This window comes from Phocoena sinus, chromosome 17 (assembly GCF_008692025.1).
Source record: "Phocoena sinus isolate mPhoSin1 chromosome 17, mPhoSin1.pri, whole genome shotgun sequence".
Lineage (NCBI taxonomy): Eukaryota > Metazoa > Chordata > Mammalia > Artiodactyla > Phocoenidae > Phocoena > Phocoena sinus.
This window is the reverse complement of record NC_045779.1, coordinates 65,996,814-66,017,008: the sequence shown is the minus strand read 5'-3', so window position 1 is coordinate 66,017,008 and position 20,195 is coordinate 65,996,814.

The window sequence follows — 20,195 nt, the reverse complement described above, 5'->3', positions numbered from 1 at the left end:
AGAAAGCAAGCTGCAGAAAGACATCATGATTACTGCTGGGGAGGTAAGAAGGAGAATGGGTTTAATGAAACCCTTGAATTTTATACTGGAAATATATATATTTTTTTCAGAGGTTTTCTTTTTATATATATAAGACACATTAATCCATTAAATTTGAGGACACAGTACAAAAAAAAAAAAACACTTCAACTAATTCATCTGACAATGCTGTTCATATTCATGATGCCATTTTGTTGTTGTTGTTTTGTTTCCTAATAATAAAGGAGGAGACTTAGGGCTGTTGGGCTGATATATATTTGGGGGTCCCCCCTCCCTACCTCACCTACATACCACTAGGGTGAACAGGAGGAGGAGAAGGGAGGGCAGGGCCCACAGCAAAGGTTCATAATCTTGAATGCAAGGGGGGGAGGAGGAGAAGAAAGGAAGAAAAAAAAAGGAAATACAAATCCTATAATACATACAACAGAGTGGGGATGGTATGGGAATGGGACAGACATGAAGCTGAGGCATGGGATGGGCCGCTGGGGTTGGGGGCAGTGGAATCCCCCCACATCCCTTTCTCTCTTTAATGCTGTTTCCATAGTTGCCAGGCTGAGAAGCCCTCTCAGAAGATGGGACCGGGAGAAGAGAGTCAGGGCCTCAGTTGGCCCCCCAGCTGTAGCTGTTGTAGGCAGACTTGTTGGTCTGGGGCTTCTGCGGGATGGAGCTGGTCTGGCTACGTTGCCTGCTGCCCATCTGGGCCATCCTGGAAATATTTCATAATATTTTTTCCAAGAGAAGGAAGACATGTTCAACTTCTGTGTTGAGTGCTGCTGCGATACAAATAAAATGAAGACTAAAAAGTATCCATAGGATTCAGCAACATGGATGTCATTGGTGGCCTAATGAGCAAGTATACATGTGTATTGGATATTGGTAATCTAGTGTTATGCAGCAAATCACCCCAGTATTTAGTAGCTTAAAATAACAAAACCCTTATTATCTCAACAGTTTCTGAGGGTCGAGAATCCAGGAATGACTTAACTGAGTGGTCTGGCTTAGAACTGTTCATGGGATTGCAGTCAAAATATCAGCTCAGGCATCATCATCTGAAAGCTCGAGTGCTTCCAATGTGGCCCACTCACATGAGTGGGAAATTAGTCTGATGGCTGGTAGGAGCCCTTAGTGTCTAACCGTGTGGGCCTCCCCATTGCCCGCGTGAGTGTCCTCATGATATAGCTGCGGGTCCTCCCTGAGGGAGAGACCCAAAAGACAACTAGCGATAAGCCACAATGTCTTTTATCACCTAGTCTCTGATATTGCACACCATCACTCCTGCTTTATTCTTTTTAATAGAAGCAAGAGGCAAAGTGCAGCCCCCATGCAAGGGTAAGGGAATTAGGCACCACCTTGAAGAGAAGAGGGTCAAAGAATTCACTGACATAGTTTAAAACCATCACAATATGTCACAAGCTCTTTGTGCTGTAAGGCATAAATATAATGTTAGATGTGATTTCTGCTGTCCAGAGTATAATCTTGTAAAGCAATTAAGTCACATGCAAGGCAGTTCACACCCAAGACTGATCAGAACTAGTTTCAGTGAATGGAGATGGAAATAGTCTTATCCAAGTGGTCAGAAGTCTTTGTGGAGGGAACAGGGCCAGATGAGGATTCTGGCATATAAGCAGGATGATGAAGATATTCCAGGCAGGGAACAACATCAATGAAGGCCTGAGATCATAGAAATTATGCATTTGAAGCATATTTTATTTGCCTTTATTACTGAAAACACCAGAAGAATAGCTGGTTATGGAGATTTTCCCCAGATAGATTGAAATTCCCATGTTATCTGCAGAGCCTTTGTGTTCCCTTATGGCCAAGACAGTGTAATTTTCATTTCAGTGTCTCAGGACCTAATGCTATACCTGGCACAGAGTAAGTTGTCCATAATAGTTTACTAATAAAATATGTGTTGAAAAACAGAAGGAGCAAGTGAGTAAATGAATGACTGGGTGAATAAATGAACCCTCTACTACTGAACTTGCAGTCCAGAGTACTTGTCTGGGTGGAAGGAAACATGTGACATGCAGAGCACTGTGATTTCTTGGTCTACTCAAAGACCAAATCATAGCTAGAATGAATGCCAGCCTCTATTATCTCAGGGGCTAGAGCCAGTCCATTTAGTCTTCCAAACTTCCCAACATAGAGGGTCCAAAAGCCAACCAATTTTTAACCTTCTGTCTCCAGATAAACAGACAAGCAGACATATGAGCTGCCTCTCCTTTCCCCCACAACTCATCTTTAATGTTCATCTTCCAGTCATCTTCCCAGGTTTTCCTGTCTCTCAACAAATACTCCATGAATGGCTGTATCTCACCAACTCTGATTATGCGTCTGACAATCCAACCATGAGCAAAGTCATATGAACACATACGTGTATATCTCACCAATTCAATACTTGTAGAGGCGTTGCTATTAAAGAACACTTCATATTTCCTTATAAAATATTTAAAAGTCCTGTGCTGAGCTTCCTGACTGCCTCCACTGTCTTCTTCAATATTCTGCATTCCAGAAGAGCCCCAGGAAATCCTGTTTAACTGATTAATCTCCACTCTCAGCATAATTAAAAATAAGACACAGCCCCCACCTGAGCAGCTCTCAATTGAACAGGAATTCACACACACACACACACACACACACACACACACACACGCATGCACTGATGTCACAATGTTAGGTGGGCCTTCAGAAAAATATCAGTACCTTTTCTCTTTCAGTTCACAAGAAGGGACTGAACATCAAATGAATCTGGGTTGATATGCAGTTCTGAAATGGCAGGTGGTAATGAGCTTGCTAAATATTATGTGCCATCCCTAGCTAGCCATCATATCTGGCTACCTGGAGGATATCTTCTATCTCACCTTGGAAATCCCCAATGTCTCTTCTCCAAATAAAGATTGCCAAGCTGGTAAACTGAAAAATCTCTCCAAATGACCTTCGGGTGTCTAGGCTAATAAAGGAACTGAATAGGAAATATGTATGTCCCTCATTGAATGTGAACTTTTGACTGTGTCAAAGCCCTCACCAGCCTTTTCCACATGGTCCCTGCTTTCTGTTTCATTGTTATTGTTGTTGATATTATTCAGCCAGAATATAAACTGCCCTCTGAAAGCACTTGTTACTCCCCGCAGAAAGGCATTTATGTGCTTCTTATGGCCTTGAAGATGATTAAAGGATGATTCCTATTCCCCTTTAGTCATTTGTCATTTTGCTTTGGATCATAAAAGTGCAGGGTAAGTTTCCAGGGAGATTTAATCAAGTGAATGGAGTGGAATTTTACAAGACATGTCTCCAAAGGTTAGGGGGTAGAAAAAAGATGAGACTGAGTTATACAGATTGGAGTTCCCACCACTCCCTGGGTATGTGATCTTAATCAAGCCCCTTTATCTCTGCACCTTGGTTACCTCATCTGTCGAATGTTACGATTAATGAGCTGATATTCATAAACACACACAGCACATGCTCCACAAATGATATTTTCCTTTCCTCCTCATTTCTAGAGAAGGGCTCGGAGTACTGTCATTGCAGGAGTGATTGTGTTCCAGGTGGGGAAGGTTTGGTACCTGTGGAAACATAGTCAACCACACTAGGAAGGCCATGGGGAGGACCACAAAGGCTGATGACAGCAGATCTTTCCAAATCTCTTTGGGGGACAGTGGTCAATGAGCATTGCAAGGCAGTTTATATCCAGATGGGACACAGTGTCCTCTCCTGTCTCTTGGAATTGTTCATTCCTTAAAGTCCCAAAATCCTGGAGCCATTGCGATGAGAATGGCCAACCTAGATCAAACCCTGGCCAGTCTCACTCTGGTCCATTGCTCTGAAACCAATGAGAGGCTTAAGGGGCCATCTCTGAAAGGAGACGTGCATTGTTGTTGGTTTTGATGGTGCAAGTTAGGAGGAAACTATCGTTGTGAGTAGCCATTCTTTGGGAGGGACTGGGGAATGGCAAGATGAATGAGACACATCTGTCATGATGTGCGAGGGGCTGTCCCAGTACTGCATATGTTGTGCTATGAATACGTACAGAGGGAAGGAGTCCTTCTACCGGGAATTCAGGGGAGGGCAGGCCTACAAACAGTGTGACTTGGGGTTAGGCCTTGAGGAATGTTCAAGAGTTTACTAGATAGAGAAGCTGTCTGGACTGAGGGGAGAGGATGAGTGAGAACTCAAAGGTACAAGGTGTGGGTGGGGGAGAGGAAAGTCTGGAAAGACGATTTGGGCCTCCCCTACAATGCCAAGTTTACCCCTGAAGAGTTCTCAAGCAGGGCATGACACAATCAGATCAGTTTGTTTGTCCTGAAGGCCCACTTTTCCTCGTATTTCTGAATTTGATTAAAAAGTTTATGCTCGGGGCTTCCCTGGAGGCGCAGTGGTTGGGAGTCCGCCTGCCGATGCAGGGGACGCGGGTTCGTGCCCCGGTCCGGGAGGATCCCACATGCCGCGGAGCGGCTGGGCCCGTGAGCCATGGCCGCTGAGCCTGCGCGTTGGGAGCCTGTGCTCCGCAACGGGAGAGGCCACAGCTGTGAGAGGCCCGCGTACCGCAAAAAAAAAAAACAAAAAAAAAAGTTTACGCTCTTAGGAGAATTTCCATGAAATGTTCATATTATTCTTTAGATTTTATAAAGTATTTTCCTATACAGTATATTTTTATTTAATGAGTGTAATTTAATATTTATTATTTATATATAATAATGCAATTAAATATGTTATTTAATGAATAATAATGGAATACAATGATATATCAGTTAGTACCCTTTGAGTGGAAATGTGTGTATGTGAGTATATGTGTGTGTATCAGGTCACAGTGTAAAACAGTTGGCTTAAATTGAAAAAAAAATTTTTAATAAGATGACCTAGAATTTAAAGTAGAACTTTGTGCTTCAAGTCAAATTCTCTTGCTCCCAGTAGATACATGCCCAGTATAGGGGAGAATTAGGTGTCCTATGGGCCCTTAATCAATATTAATTGCTAGTCATGGAATGAGTGATGGAAATCACCAAGGGACTAAGGCATTCCTAGGAATTAATATCCTGATGAGAAGGACTGATATCCTAGCAAACAGGTGAGGGTTTTTAGCACCAGCTCAGCTGCATCTCTGGGGAATGTCTAAATCAGAAGTCATCATTACCCTCTCAAGAACGGCAAATGAAGATTCATAAGCCCATAAATTTCCTTTTCTATGGGCCCTGGACTTCCATGGACTCAGTTAAAAGGCAGGTTCAAGAATAAATGCTCTATTTAGTAAACCCAGAGGTCAGAGGCAAAACACTTTTATTTTATAATTCTCTTAGAACCATCCAGTTTAGAGCCCACCAACAGAAATATCTCTCAGGAAATTATCTTTGAAGGAACCTCAGTTTGCTCATTTGGAATTGAACTATGTGATCTCTAAGTCTTCATTCAATTTAACTTTCTATAAGCTGAGGTGAAATTTTAACTAACAGAACCCATTAGTGAATCTTGACAAGAGAACACAGTGATCTTGGAGTCACAACTTTGATTCATTAACTCATTAGATTATATTTTAAACAAAAGTGTATTGTACTCCCACTATGTTTTGATACCAGCTAAAATGAGAGGATGGAGAGAACAAGACAGACACACTGAGCACAAGCATATTGTTTATAAAGTAAAGGCGGGATGCTGCAGGAGTACAATGGGAGCGCACACAGTGTGAGCCATCTTGCTGGTCTGAGGGTTCATGCAAGACCCTTTTAAGGAAGTAACGCTTAAATTCAGACCTACTGGAAGGATTATTAGGAACCAGTTTGGTAAAATATCAGAGTGGAGGGATGTTCCAGGTAGAAGGGTACCATATTTGAAAGCCACAAGAGAGAGAGAGTGAGAGAGAAAAGCAGGGAAGGAGAGAGAAACAGAGGGACAGAGACAGAGAGACTGAGATTGAGATTACAGAAGGAATAAAAATGAGAGGGACTGCAGTAAGAGGTGAAGCCAGAGAGGAAGTCACTGGGCAAGTAAAGCTTAAAGGCTGTGTCACAAAAGTTGGAATTTATCCCAAGAGCAATGAAGAGCCATGTGAAACAACTTAAACAGTGTTTTGACAGAGCTAGTGGCTGGTACATAGGAGTCAAACAGAACTGACAGACTTAAAGGTCTGTTTTTAGTCTACGATGGAAGAAGCAGTAAGGGAAATTTAAGAGATCCTCAGCAATAACCCTAATTAAACTATCTCGACTAGACGACAAATAGCGGGCCACTGGAAGAATTATGAGGCCAAAACTATTGGTCTTTCAAGGAGCACCCTACGAGACTTTTTCTTCCCCACCTTAACTCTTGCTTCCCAACACGGCTGTATAACAACTACTCCAAAATCAGAGGTTTCAATAATAATTACTAACCTCATTAAACCGATTATGGGTTATGGAGAGAGCTGGCTGATGTAGGCAGGGCTCATCTGGGTGGTTCCACCTCAAATTGTGGATGCAGAGATCCTGGCTCCTCGCTGAGGCTTGGACTCAGATCTGCTCCATGTGTGTTAAACTCATTCTAGGGCTCGGTCTGAATGGGCATCTGAATGGCTATGGAGAAGCCCCTCCCCAGGCCAGGGCAGAAGCTCAAAAGAGCAAGTAGAAGCACAGGAGGCCTCACAAAGCCTAGGGTCAGCCCTCATACACTATCACTTCCTCCTCTTCTATGGCTAGTCCCACCCCTTTTTTGTGATAAAATATACATAACATAAAATTTAAAGTGCATAGAACTGTGACTGGTTTATCTCACCATAATATCTTCAAGGTTCATCCACGTTGTGGCATGTGTCAGAATCCTTTCCTTTATAAGGCTGAATAATATTCCATTGTACGTTTCTACCACATTTTGTTTATCCATTCATCCACTGATAAACACTTTGGTTGGTTCTACCTTTTGGCAATCACGAATAATGCTGCTACGAAATATAGGTGCACAAATATCTGAGTCCCTGTTTTCAGTTTGGGGGTATATATCCAAAAGAAGAATTGTTGGAACATAGGGTAATTCTGCTTAATTTTTGAGGAATTGCCATGCCATTTTCCAGAGGGGCCACACCAGTTTACATTTCTACCAGCACTAAATAAGAGTTCCAATTTCTCCATATCCTCACCAACATTTGTTATTTTCTTTTTTTTTTAACAATAATGATCCTAACGGGTATCATTGTGGATTAGATTTGCATTTCCCTAATGATTAGTGATTGTGAGCATCTTTTCAGGTGCTTACTGGCCATTTGTACACCGTTTTTGAAAAAATGTTCAAGTCCTTTGCTCACTTTTTAATAGGGATGTTTGCTTTTTTGTTGTTGTTTTGGGTTGCAGGAGTTGTTTAAATATTCTGGATATTAATCCCTTATCAGATATCTGATTTGAAAATATTTTCTCCCATTCAATGGGCTGCCTTTTCACTCTGTTGACAGTATCCTTTTACACACAAAATTTTTAAATCTTGGTTTTAAGACTTGGCTAAAACAACTACAGCTCCTAGTGATACTTTCATTTCAAGCAGGAGCAAAAAATCTTAAACCAAGGAAAGGAAGACACATGTTTACATTTTGGTCGGCTCTGAGCATGGGATAGAAAACTTATTCCCTGAGGAAACAAATCAGAAAACTGGCTCAGTGCTCAAGTTGCCACCATTTCTGGTATTTCAATCCTTAGCATCAAACTGCTCTGTTAGTAGAAGTTACCAGGATTTCACTACAAACAGGATATGGTAGAGGGGTAACTCATTAACCAAACAGACCCAACGAGTGAAACGAACAAATACAATCCTTATAACCCTCCCTCATAGTTTGATCCCTTCATCAAGGCAGTATAACACCTTCCCTTGTGTAATGGCAGGGACTACTTTTCCTTCTTGTCCAGCTTTTCCAAGTCGGATTTACATTGAGTATTTGTTTCATAAAACAAAAGAAGACATTTTCTTGGAGTCTTCTCCAGGTCTTGTCAAATCTTGTTTACACTGTGTAATATAGATAATAAAACAAGACTTTTGTGGGGGGGGGGGTTCTGTCTTCTAAACGTAAAATCACAACACTGAATATGGTCTTTCAAGCTATACTCCCTTACTACAGATTATGATTTTATTTTTTCACTATCACCCTAAGGTACCCACACATACACAAACACACATATACACACACACTCACTGGTTCAGAAAGCAAAGGGTAGTTCTATTTTCAGTTTTTTAAGGAACCTTCATACTGTTCTCCATAGTGGCCGTATCAATTTACATTCCCACCAACAGTGCACACCCGCTCCAGCATTTATTGTTTCTCGATTTTTTGATGATGGCCATTCTGACCGGTGTGAGATGATACCTCATAAAAACTAAAAATAGAACTACCATACGACCCAGCAATCACACTACTGGGCATATATCCTGAGAAAACCATAATTGAAAAAGTCATGTACCAAAATGTTCATTGCAGCTCTATTTACAATAGCCAGGACATGGAAGCAACCTAAGTGTCCATCATCGGATGAATGGATAAAGAAGATGTGGCACATATATACAATGGAATATTACTCAGCCATAAAAAGAAACGAAATTGAGATATTTGTAGTGAGGTGGATGGACCTAGAGTCTGTCATACAGAGTGAAGTAAGTCAGAAAGAGAAAAACAAATACCGTATGCTAACACATGTATATGGAATCTAAGAAAAAAAAAAGGCCATGAAGAACCTAGGGGTAAGACGGGAATAAAAACACAGACCTACTAGAGAATGGACTTGAGGATATGGGGAGGGGAAGGGTAAGCTGTGACAAAGTGAGAGAGTGGCATGGACATATAGACACTACCAAACATAAAATAGATAGCTAGTGGGAAGCAGCCGCATAGCACAGGGAGATCAGCTCGGTGCTTTGTGACCACCTAGAGGGGTGGGATGGGGGGGTGGGAGGGAGGGAGACGCAAGAGGGAAGAGATATGGGAACATATGTATATGTATAACTGATTCACTTTGTTATAAAGCAGAAACTAACACACCATTGTAAAGCAATTATACTCCAATAAAGATGTTAAAAAAAAAAAGAAAAAGAAAGCAAACAGACTGGGTTTGTTGCTGTTGTCTGTTTGTATTTTGTTTTGTGTTTTGTCGTACAGAGTGCAAAGATTAAGGCAAAAATCAAGGTTTGTGTGTGTGATGGACAGAGAGGCAAGGGATTAGAGGAGAGTAATGAACAAAGCTGGCTGTGTGAGGGCACTAGGGATCTGGACGGGACAGAGGTGTAGGTAAGGGCGAGTTTATTGCTGACACAAGCTAAGGGAGCAGGTGGGTGGAAGGGACACAGCTGGGAAGACTGGGTTCCATCTACCACTCAGTTATGAACCTTAGTCAGCTCATTTCAGTCCACCTATTGATGCCCACAGTGGACACACAAATGTATGTAAAAAAGCTGAATGGTCTCTCCTATGGCCTTTATGATAAAAGTTCCAAAGAGGCTTAGGGGTAATGTAGAGGCAAAAAAATATGCATGACTGAGGTTAGAGGAAAAGCTTTCTATGCCTAATTTGTTGCAGAAATTATTCAAGAATAAGTCAACTTATTGAAAATAAGTTGAAATATGGCCATTGAGACCTTGCCAAGGTTAGTATGAACCATGAGGATCTGCTGAGCAAATTCTGGCTACGTAATCAAAAATTGCTTGGTTGAAGCTTAACTTAAGCACCAAGTTTTCTCACCCCCAGTTTTAATAAGGGAGCAGTGTAGGGGGCAAGCTGAGGTGACCACGGTGCAGATATTTGTGCTGAGTTGGATAAAGTTGCTCCTGGTCTGTCTGTCAGAGAAGCATTTTTCTCATTGCCTCCACTTCCTCTCTCCCCCAAGACCTGGATATTCACCTCAGATCCTACACAAAAATGACAGAGAGACACTAGTTTTGCTGAGGTTTTACCAGAGAGCTAGAACAGTCTCTTTTTCATTCAATTTGCCCAATTCTCGGCTAGATACAGGGACATAGATAAGGGATAAACAAAGCCTGGAAAGCGGGAATAAGGAGGAGGGGGAGTATCACGGTCTCACACGGGGCATGAATTAATTGGTGCCACCAGGAGAAAACCCTATATGATAACTCAGTGAATATTCTAGCAAGGGCATATTTCGCATCATCTCTGAATTTATAATTATGCTCACTACACTCCAATGGAAATCCCTCCCCAGATTTTACTCTCTAATGGCCATGTAATAAAAGGTAATATATATTCTTACGCTAAGCAGTAAATAGGGAGCACTCCACAGCACTGTCTTCCTGAGGAAATCTCAGGTCTTTGGAGATGCATATTCGTCCACACAATAAGGAGACACAAATCAACATGGTGACCGAGCAGGCACGGAATGAATGATGGCCTCAGCTCCTAATGAAATGCATTAGAAAGACTGATTGGTGTTAAGTTAGCTGCCAGTGTTTGCTGGGGTACCCCAGGCTGTAATGAAACTGCCAGGGGTAATTTACAGAGATACAGGGTTTAGGGTGTAACTTATGTCCAGCAGGCTGGTGTTACAGACAGATACACACTTGAACCTCCACAATGAATGGAGCAACAGACACCCAGTTCTATGTGGCTCCTTTCCCACTGGATGGGATGGCATGCTTTCCCGAGCATTTGCACCAGGCTGAATAAGGGCAGGTTCCCAACCGGAAGGAAAATGGGCCAAGGTTACGTATAGTGTGAAAATATTGACTTTAGGTAGGACAAGAGAAGACGTCAAAATAATTGCTGCTGAAACCAAGCCAAACACATGCATCCACATACAAAAACAATGCCCTTGTCTAAGCCAGGAGACAAGATACATACTTATTTTCAATGTTTGGGAATCCTCTTTTAACCATGGCTCCTTGCATGAGAGCCAGAAAGGGGGAAAAAAGAAGGAAAACCAACACTGATTCTGGTAATTCAGTCATGTGCTCAGGCTCCGGGGACAAAGAGCAAGGGACAAGGGTGGAAGGGTGGATTTGAATGGGGAAGCAGCATGTTGCCACCTTCTTCAACCCACGTCTCTGCTCTATATTATCTGGATTTAAGGTGAATGTGGAAAAAAGGATGGAAGCAAGCTGAAAAATAGGACTTCTCAAGAACCTTCACTAGGAACATGATTATACAAACTGTAGCATGTCCAAAAGGCTGGAAATGTCATCCAATCAGAGAGTCTCTTTAATTTCCTGCCTGACTGGATCCAACAGAAGGAAAAGGGGAAATGGTGCATGAGCTTTGTGATACAGTCGTTATTCCTCAAAAGCCACCTCTCTCTTATCTGTTGCCTCCAATTCTACAAAAGTAGCTATAAAATGATGTGGAGGGGCCTGGGCATCTGGGGAGGCATGCCAGTGGGCAGAGCAAGAGCAACTGCTGGGGACAAAGAAGCTCATGACTCCAGAGAGAAGGAAGAGGGCCAGGGAGAGAGTGAGGGCTGGACCCAGCAGAGTTCAATGCTACGTGTTCCTATCAGGGCTCCCTCAAATATGGACTCTGAGATGAGGACTTGGGGTGCTAGCTTACTTGGGAGGTGATAACAGGAGACATAAATGAGGAAGTGGAGAAAGTAAAACAGGAAATAAAGTCAAAAAAACTGAAAAATTGTATTGAATACATTTCAGAAGTAACCCACTAAGGGGCAAAGAGATCGGGGCATCAACCTACCAACTCTTATTCTCCACTGGTTGAGAGTTGTTCCCACAAGGCATTTCCATGCTCTTGCTTATGCTGGACGAAGCTCTCAAATGCCATAGAAGCCAGCAGACAAGAGGAGTCAAAGGAGCCTGGAGGGGGCAAGCTATCAGCAAGCCAGGAACTTCCCACCAGAGCTGCAGGTGCCCTCTGGTAGGCCAAGAGGTTACAGACCAAACAAATTATGACTTGAGTCATCCTGGCTCAGTCATCTGAGAAAGCTGGATCTGGTGAGCAGGATCAAGAATAGACTTCAAGAGGGACTTCCCTGATGGCACAGTGGTTAAGACCACGCACTCCCAATGCAGGGGGCCCAGGGTCTGAGCCCTGGTCAGGGAACTAGATCCCACATGCATGCCGCAACTAAGAGTTCGCATGCCACAACTAAGGAGCCCGCCTGCCACAACTAAAACCCAGTGCAAATAAATAAATAAAAAGAATAGCCTTCAAGAGGTAGAGGCTTCTGAGTGAGGCCTCAGGTGAGGTGAGAACTGGAACCAGTCAGACAGATGCTGGATTAAAAATCAAGAGTCTTTATTAACATGACTTGACTTTTCCACTAACTCTTGCCCAGGAAGATGAAACTGTTTTTCTGAAATGTGGTAAGCTGAGAAATAGCCTACTGTATTAGTTTCCTAGGGCTGCTGTAACCTATTATCATAAACTGAGTGGATTTAAAAAACAGAAGTATATTCTCCCATGGTTTCAGAGGCTGTAAGTCCAAAATTAAGGTGTCGGCAGGGCCATGCTCTCCTCAAAGCTCCAGAAAATCTGTTCAATGCAGTTCTCTTAATTTCTGGTGGCTCTGGGCAATCCTTGGCATTTCTTGGCTTGTAGACACATCACTCCAACCTCTGCCTCCATCATCTCAATGTGTTCTGTTTTCCCCTCCCTGTATGTTTCTGTCTTTGTTTCTCTCCTTATAAGGATACCAGTCATTGGATTAGGGCCCACCCTAGCCCAGTATGACCTCATCTTAACTAATTACGTCTGCCAAGACCCTAATTCCAAATAAAGTCACATGCTGAGGTTCCAAGTGGCCATGAAGTTTGGAGGAGATACTATTCAACCTAGTACACGCTCCCAAAAGATATCCATGTTGTATCTCTGGAACCTGGGAATATTACCTTATACAGCAAAAGATATGATTAAATTAAGGATTTTGAGAGAAGGCATTTATCCTGGATCATCTGGGTCTGGACCCTAATTGCAATCACATGCATCCTTATAAGAGAGAGGCAAAGAGACACACTCATTCATGAAGGAGAAGCTGACATGATGATGGAGCAGAGGGAGGTACAGCTACAAGCTAAGGAATGCCGACAGCCACCAGACACTGAAAGAGGCTAGAAGGATTCTCCCTTATGGCCTCTGTAAGGAGTGTGACCCTGTCAGCTCCTAGGTTTCAGACTTCTGGCCTCCAGAACTCTGAGAGAATAAATTTCTGTTGTTTTACGTTTGTGGTAGTTTGTTCTACAGCCTCAGGAAACTAATATAAGGGACTTCCTGAAAACCCATTAATCTGACACTATAGTATGCAATTTATCCTTATTTGAGTGAGAAACCCCTTCTTGGTGCAACAAATAGTATCAAACAACTGTCTCCTCAAGATTTACTTGGAAACTACCACCTAGCTCTGGCCACGGATCCTGAACTATTCTGTCAACTCTTTGCCCAACCCAATAAAACCCCTGAATCAAATGACTCGCATTAAACCAGACCCCAATATCCTCAAACATATCGTCCTTTGCCTTCTCTCCTCCAATAAATCTATTGAGACTCTATCAACGTAATGATCTCCCTTACTGCAATATTTTCAGGAAGCCAGCTTTCAATGCTGGTGACTGGTTCTTGGGCATGCTAACCATTTTAGACTAAGAGGTCAGCTAGTACCGTGGGATATAGCCTGTGTAGTTGACAAGGGGAAAACAGAGCTTTGGGGCTCTCACCAAGAGACGCTGTCTCTGTAGATATTGAGAACTTTTATCTTAGTCTCTGGAACAGTGATCGCCAAACGTTGTGACAGTACATCTTCACTGGTACTTCACTGGTAAATGATTTTTTTACATCACAAATATTTAATATATATATTTATGTTTATTTTTGTATACAGTATTTACAAGTTCCATCGCTTTGCATACATTAAAAAGCACACGGGCTCATGCCCCGGTCTGGGAAGATCCCACATGCCGTGGAGCGGCTGGGCCCGTGAGCCATGGCTGCTGAGCCTGCACGTCCGGAGCCTGTGCTCCACAACGGGAGAGGCCACAACAGTGAGAGGCCCGCATACCGCCAAAAAAAAAAAAAAAAAAAAAAAGCACAGACAAAAATATAAAATGTAAAGATCTGAAATATAAATGAAATGAAAACTGCTTTAAAATCATTTTAAATTTACTTACTAATATAACCAAAATCTTCAGTTATATATATCACTAAAAATAATATGACTAATATTTCTGTGAGAGCACTGCAATCAGGAAAATTATAAAAGATTTTGAAATGTCTAGCAAAAGATTACTAGGTATCCTTTCAGTGGAATGCTGAGCATTGTCTAGCAAACCCTTCAGGGTTATCTGATTCTATAGAGCTTTGCACCTTGCTGTCTTGGACGAGGCTGTTCTACAACTCTATAAATTGTAAGGAAATGATGATAAGGCAAATTATTTTTTATCCATAGAAATGCAAATGAATTTTGTCTTGCAGAGGTACAACTGATTTCTGCCCCATAGAAAAATAGTTTGCTGCCTTACAGGATATTAACCAGATTTGTAAATATTAGCAAATTCATTTTAACATTCTCGATTGCCTGTAAATATGTCTACTCTTCAGATTTCCCTTTGAATTGTATTAATCATCTTATGGGTTCTCTCATTCATTAATAAACCAGAAAAAATCTTTGACACATGTTCATTTTATATATGTATGACAGCATGATTTCGTATTTTTTGAAAATTATCCTTTAACAAATGAAAACAAATATGTCTTTTATTTTATTTATTTATTTTTGCTGTAAAGCTGAATCTTTTTTTTTAACATCTTTATTAGAGTATAATTGCTTTACAATGGTGTGTTAGTTTCTGCTTTATAACAAAGTGAATCAGTTATACATATACATATGTCCCCATATCTCTTCCCTCTTGAGTCTCCCTCTCTCCCACCCTCCCTATCCCACCCCTCTAGGTGGTCACAAACCACCGAGCTGATCTCCTTGTGCTATGCGGCTGCTTCCCACTAGCTTTTTACATTTGGTAGTGTCTATATGTCCATGCCACTCTCTCACTTTGTCACAGCTTACCCTTCCCCCTCCCCACATCCTCAAGTGCATTCTCTAGTAGGTCTGCGTCTTTATTCCTGTCTTGCCCCTAGATTCTTCATGACCTTTTTTTCCTTTTTTTTAGATTCCATATATATGTGTTAGCATACGGTATTTGTTTTTCTCTTTCTGACTTACTTCACTGTGTGTGACAGTCTCTAGGTCCACCCACCTCACCACAAATAACTCAGTTTCGTTCCTTTTTATGGCTGAGTAATATTCCACTGTATATATGTGCCACATCTTCTTTATCCATTCATCTGTTGATGGACACTTAGGTTGCTTCCATGTCCTGGCTATTGCAAACAGAGCTGCAATGAACATTTTGGTACATGACTTTTTTTTTTTCTTTTAATTAATTAATTAATTTATTTTTGGCTGTGTTGGGTCTTTGTTTCTGTGCAAGGGCTTTCTCTAGTTGCGGCAAGCGGGGGCCACTCTTCATCGCAGTGCATGGGCCTCTCACTATCACGGCCTCTCTTGTTGCGGAGCACAGGCTCAGTAGTTGTGGCTCATGGGACTAGTTGCTCCGTGGCATATGGGATCTTCCCAGACCAGGGCTCAAACCCATGTCCCCTGCATTGGCAGGCAGATTCTCAACCACTGCGCCACCAGGGAAGCCCAGTACATGACTCTTTTTGAATTATGGTTTTCTCAGGGTATATGCCCAGTAGTGGGATTGCCGGGTCATACGATAGTTCTATTTTCAGTTTTTTAAGGAACCTCCATACTGTTCTCCATAGTGGCTGTACCAATTTACATTCCCACCAACAGTGCAAGAGGGTTCCTTTTTCTCCACACCCTCTCCAGCATTTATTGTTTGTAGATTTACAGATTCAATGCAATCCCTATGAAACTACCATTGGCATCTTTCACAGAACTAGAACAAAAAATTTCACAATTTGTGTGGAAACATAAAAGACCCCGAATAGCCAAAGCAATCTTGAGAAAGAAAAACGGAGCTGGAGGAATCAGGCTCCCTGACTTCAGACTATACGACAAAGCTACAAGACAGTATGGTATTCAAGACAGTATGGTACTGGCACAAAAACAGAAATATAGATCAATGGAACAGGACAGACAGCCCAAGATAAACCCATACACATATGGTCACCTTATCTTTGATAAAGGAGGCAAGAATATACAGTGGAGAAAGGACATCCTCTTCAATAAGTGGTGCTGGGAAAACTGGACAGCTTCATGTAAAAGAATGAAATTAGAACACTCCCTAACACCATACACAAAAATAAACACAAAATGGATTAAAGATCTAAATATAAGGCCAGACACCATCAAACTCTTAGAGGAAAACAGAGGCAGAACACTCTATGACATAAATCACAGCAAGAGCCTTTTTGACCCACCTCCTAGAGAAATGGAAATAAAAACAAAAATAAACAATGGGACCTAATGAAACTTAAAAGCTTTTGCACAGCAAAGGAAACCATAAACAAGATGAAAAGACAACCCTCAGAATGGGAGACAGTATTTGTAAATGAAGCAACTGACAAAGGATTAATCTCCAAAACATACAAGCAACTTATGCAGCTCAGTAGCAAAAAAACAAACAACCCAATCCAAAAATGGGCAGAAGACCTAAACAGACATTTCTCCAAAGAAGATATACAGATTACCAACAAACACATAAAAGAATGCTCAATATCATTAATCATTAGAGAAATGCAAATCAAAACTACAATGAGATATCATCTCACACTGGTCAAATATGTGTCTTTTTAAAAAATCTTGCTTTAATCCTTTGTGATACAACAGTTGAAGTGTCTGGTTCTAAGTTCAGTTAATTTCGATACTTGGTTTTAATGGATGCTATAGCCCAAACCTCAGAGTGATCAGAAAAATCGTGGGATGGCCCTGGATTTCATTCAAGGGTTAGGAAGAACAAGCCCCAGACAGCAGATATGAAAGTGGAGGGAAATAAAGTTATCTTTTCTTGTACTCCAGGGAGGTCCACTCTTTCAAGGTAATGGCTGTGAGTTCAGAATAAGAACAGAAAAGGTCCAACAATGAGGCTCCCAGAGCTGCAACATCTCAGTGTGGGCAGGTAAAGAGAGGCATAAGAGACTGAGAAAGAACAGTGAGGAAGGAGGAATACCATGAGCTGATGGTCTCGTGGAAGCAGCTGCCTTTTCCTTTTAAATGTTACCCTGTTTTTCCTGTATCCTCACACACCTCCCCACCCATACACACACTTAGTGCAATCCTAGGACAGCTGGTAGGCTACTGACAGAAAACTTGTGAACTGAACTGACAGAACAGTCCTGCAAATAGTTTCCACCCAACTGTCTCAGCATTAAAGATTGTAGGACTCTGTACAACAAAGAGGTCTTTGTTGTATAGATACATGAATAGTAAGATCATGGAACTGGGTTCACGGTGCCAATATAGAGCCAGAGCTGATGAGATACTAGCTGCATCTGATGAATGCTTTCTGCTTTTTATAACACTTTCACTCTATATCATGTAAACAGTGAGCATAGTACATCACGCCCAGAGGAAGGGAGAACAGGTGTGTTCTCTCCATTGGCGAGATGAAGGGGGTGGGGTTAAAAAAGAAGATGAGAAACTTGCTAACCATTACTAGAGCTAGGACAAGACACCAGGACTCTAGTGTCTCACAGGTTTTTATAGAACATTCTTCTCTCTCCCTGAGATGCCTTTTAATATTTTCCCGGCCCTTTAAGTTTACAGACTGTGGTCACTGACTTTATTTGAAGGTTCTCCATCCCCTTCAGCGCTTCAACTCCTAGTTATACCACAAAATCCAGCCCTTTGTCCACACATCTTAAATCTTTACTAAACCCCTTAAACTATAAACAATCTTAGACTATCTGGGATTCCTTCAGCTCATTTAAACAAAATGGAAATAATGCTATTTCTCATTACATAGGAATGTTGAGACAATTAAGATATGGTGAGGGCCCAACACAAAAGGCTTTCCATGAGTGATTATCAATTAATGGACACTATCATAAAGAGTTCAGTGGACAGTGGGGTGGGGAAAAGGCACTGTGAGGACTTCAGCTCTAACCTTGGGGATATTCTTGTTAGCACTGTAGACTTGCTTCCCTCCTGTCATTTAAACGGCAAATCTTGGCCTGCCCAAGATCAGTAGGAACACACAATGCTTGTGCTCTGTAATTGCAACATAAAAACAACAAGGATCATGTGGCTTCTCGGCCAAAGCCATTCCAAATGTCTCTGCCCCTTACTTAATCGCGGTGATAAATACCATGTAAAGAGCTGAGGCTAAATGCCAAATGCATAAACCAGCTGGATAGCAGCAAAAACACAAGCTATGAGGCCCTTCTTTCTGATGCCCGGGGGAGCTTACCTGCTCCTCTTTTTCAACAGGCACCACAGTCGGAGTACTGTTCGATGTGTTTCGTAAGTCAGCATAGCAACAGCAGGGATATATATATTTGAAGTATTCTGCATCCAAACATCTCTCTAAGTGCTTTTAATACCAGCTTATAGCACACCGACCAGCAGGAGCTGGTATTTAATAACAGAGCTAACAAGAGGTTCAGTGTCCCAGAAAATTCCACGTGTTTCCACACTGCTGACCAGATGGCAAAGCATTTTCATGAGATTCTCTCCAAGACCTCCTGAGCACCTGTGAAAAGTGGGTATTACAGTCACACCCTAGACACTGGGGAACTGAGACCAAGGTTGAGCAGCCAACAGTGGCAATGCGGGTAGCCAGTAACAAGGCAGAGCCTATGTCTCCTGACCCCCACTTGCACGACCTTGACACCGTAGTGTGGCTGTCTTTGTCTTCTATACAACTTCCTGTCTCCCTGATGCAATCAGGCACATCCTGGGGACTGTGGAAGACTGTGCTAAGGTGCCTGCCATGGGAACTCAGCCAACACCCAGTATAGCGATTTTCTTTCTTTTTTTTTTAGATCATTATCTGTAAAATAAATTTTATTGAGAATCCTATTATGTAAGATAGATCCAAATGGGACTCAGCTTCCTTCATTATAAATTTTGGGAGGAGTCATGTCTGGCCTCGCAGCAGCATCCTGGCTCCTCCCCACTGAATGGCCCCCTGCTTGGAGCACAGTTTGAAAACCACTGGTTTGAACCAATCCCCAAAGTATAACTGAGGAAACTGAGTCCTAGAAAGAGAAAAGGACTCAGCAAAAGTCAACTTTTTGAAAGTCTTCAGAGCACTTTTACTTTCATTCACACATGTAACTCTGTTTGTCCTGTGTCATCGTAACATTACATTATGAGGAAACAGTCTGCAATTTCCCCAGCCCCACACTAAGAGTAAGAACTGGAGGTGGGATTCTAACCCAGGGCTTCTGACTCCAGCTCTGCACCTTCTCACCACTCCACAGCTGCATCCCAGGCCTCTCATGAGGAAGCAAAATTGTGCCTCATTAAAACAAAACTTCACAAAGACCCAGAACTGCTCTGTAAGTTCTGAAGCACCCAGACTCTTAAGTATTTACTAAACAGGCATCACTTCACTGGTTCATACTCTAGATCACGTTCTCAGAGTTTTAACTCAGCACTGCAAACATTCCTTGTGGTTTCCCCTCCTCCTATGCCATGCAGGTGAAATAATTATACTTCATGTAGTTAATCTGTACCTGCTATTGCTCAGCAAGTTTATCCTTTCCATGCAGTTTAGAGGAAATATGTCTTGGGGGAGGCAGGGTTGGGGGAGCAGATTAGGGGAGAGAAGAGAAGTATGAGTTTACAGTTAACCAGGGAGGTAGCAGTGCAGCAAGAGAACAAAGCAAGTGCAAACAAAGAAAAGGAGAGTAAGGGAGGATGCATCCTAAGTGCCTCCTAGCCTGGCACTTTGCAGATGTGGTCCCTGTGGGACTTGCCAGGCACTGCATCTGAGCACCTGAGTCTTCTGTTGTCTTGGCTGCTGAAGAGCAAGACATGTGTTGTGCAAGCTCTGCCATCCTTTGTCTATTTATCCCAGCACTCTGATGGGCTTAAATTTAAAGAGCAGTGACTTTTTAAAAGAAATGTAAGTCAATTCTCGCAGGTAGCAAGTCACTGTCTATCCATCTCTCCAGCCATCCTTTACATCACTCACTCACCCATTCACCCCTTGCTTTCTATAAATATATACTGAGTGCATATAAAGATATGTACTATGCTAAGGGCTACAAATACAATAATGATTTCAGCTGA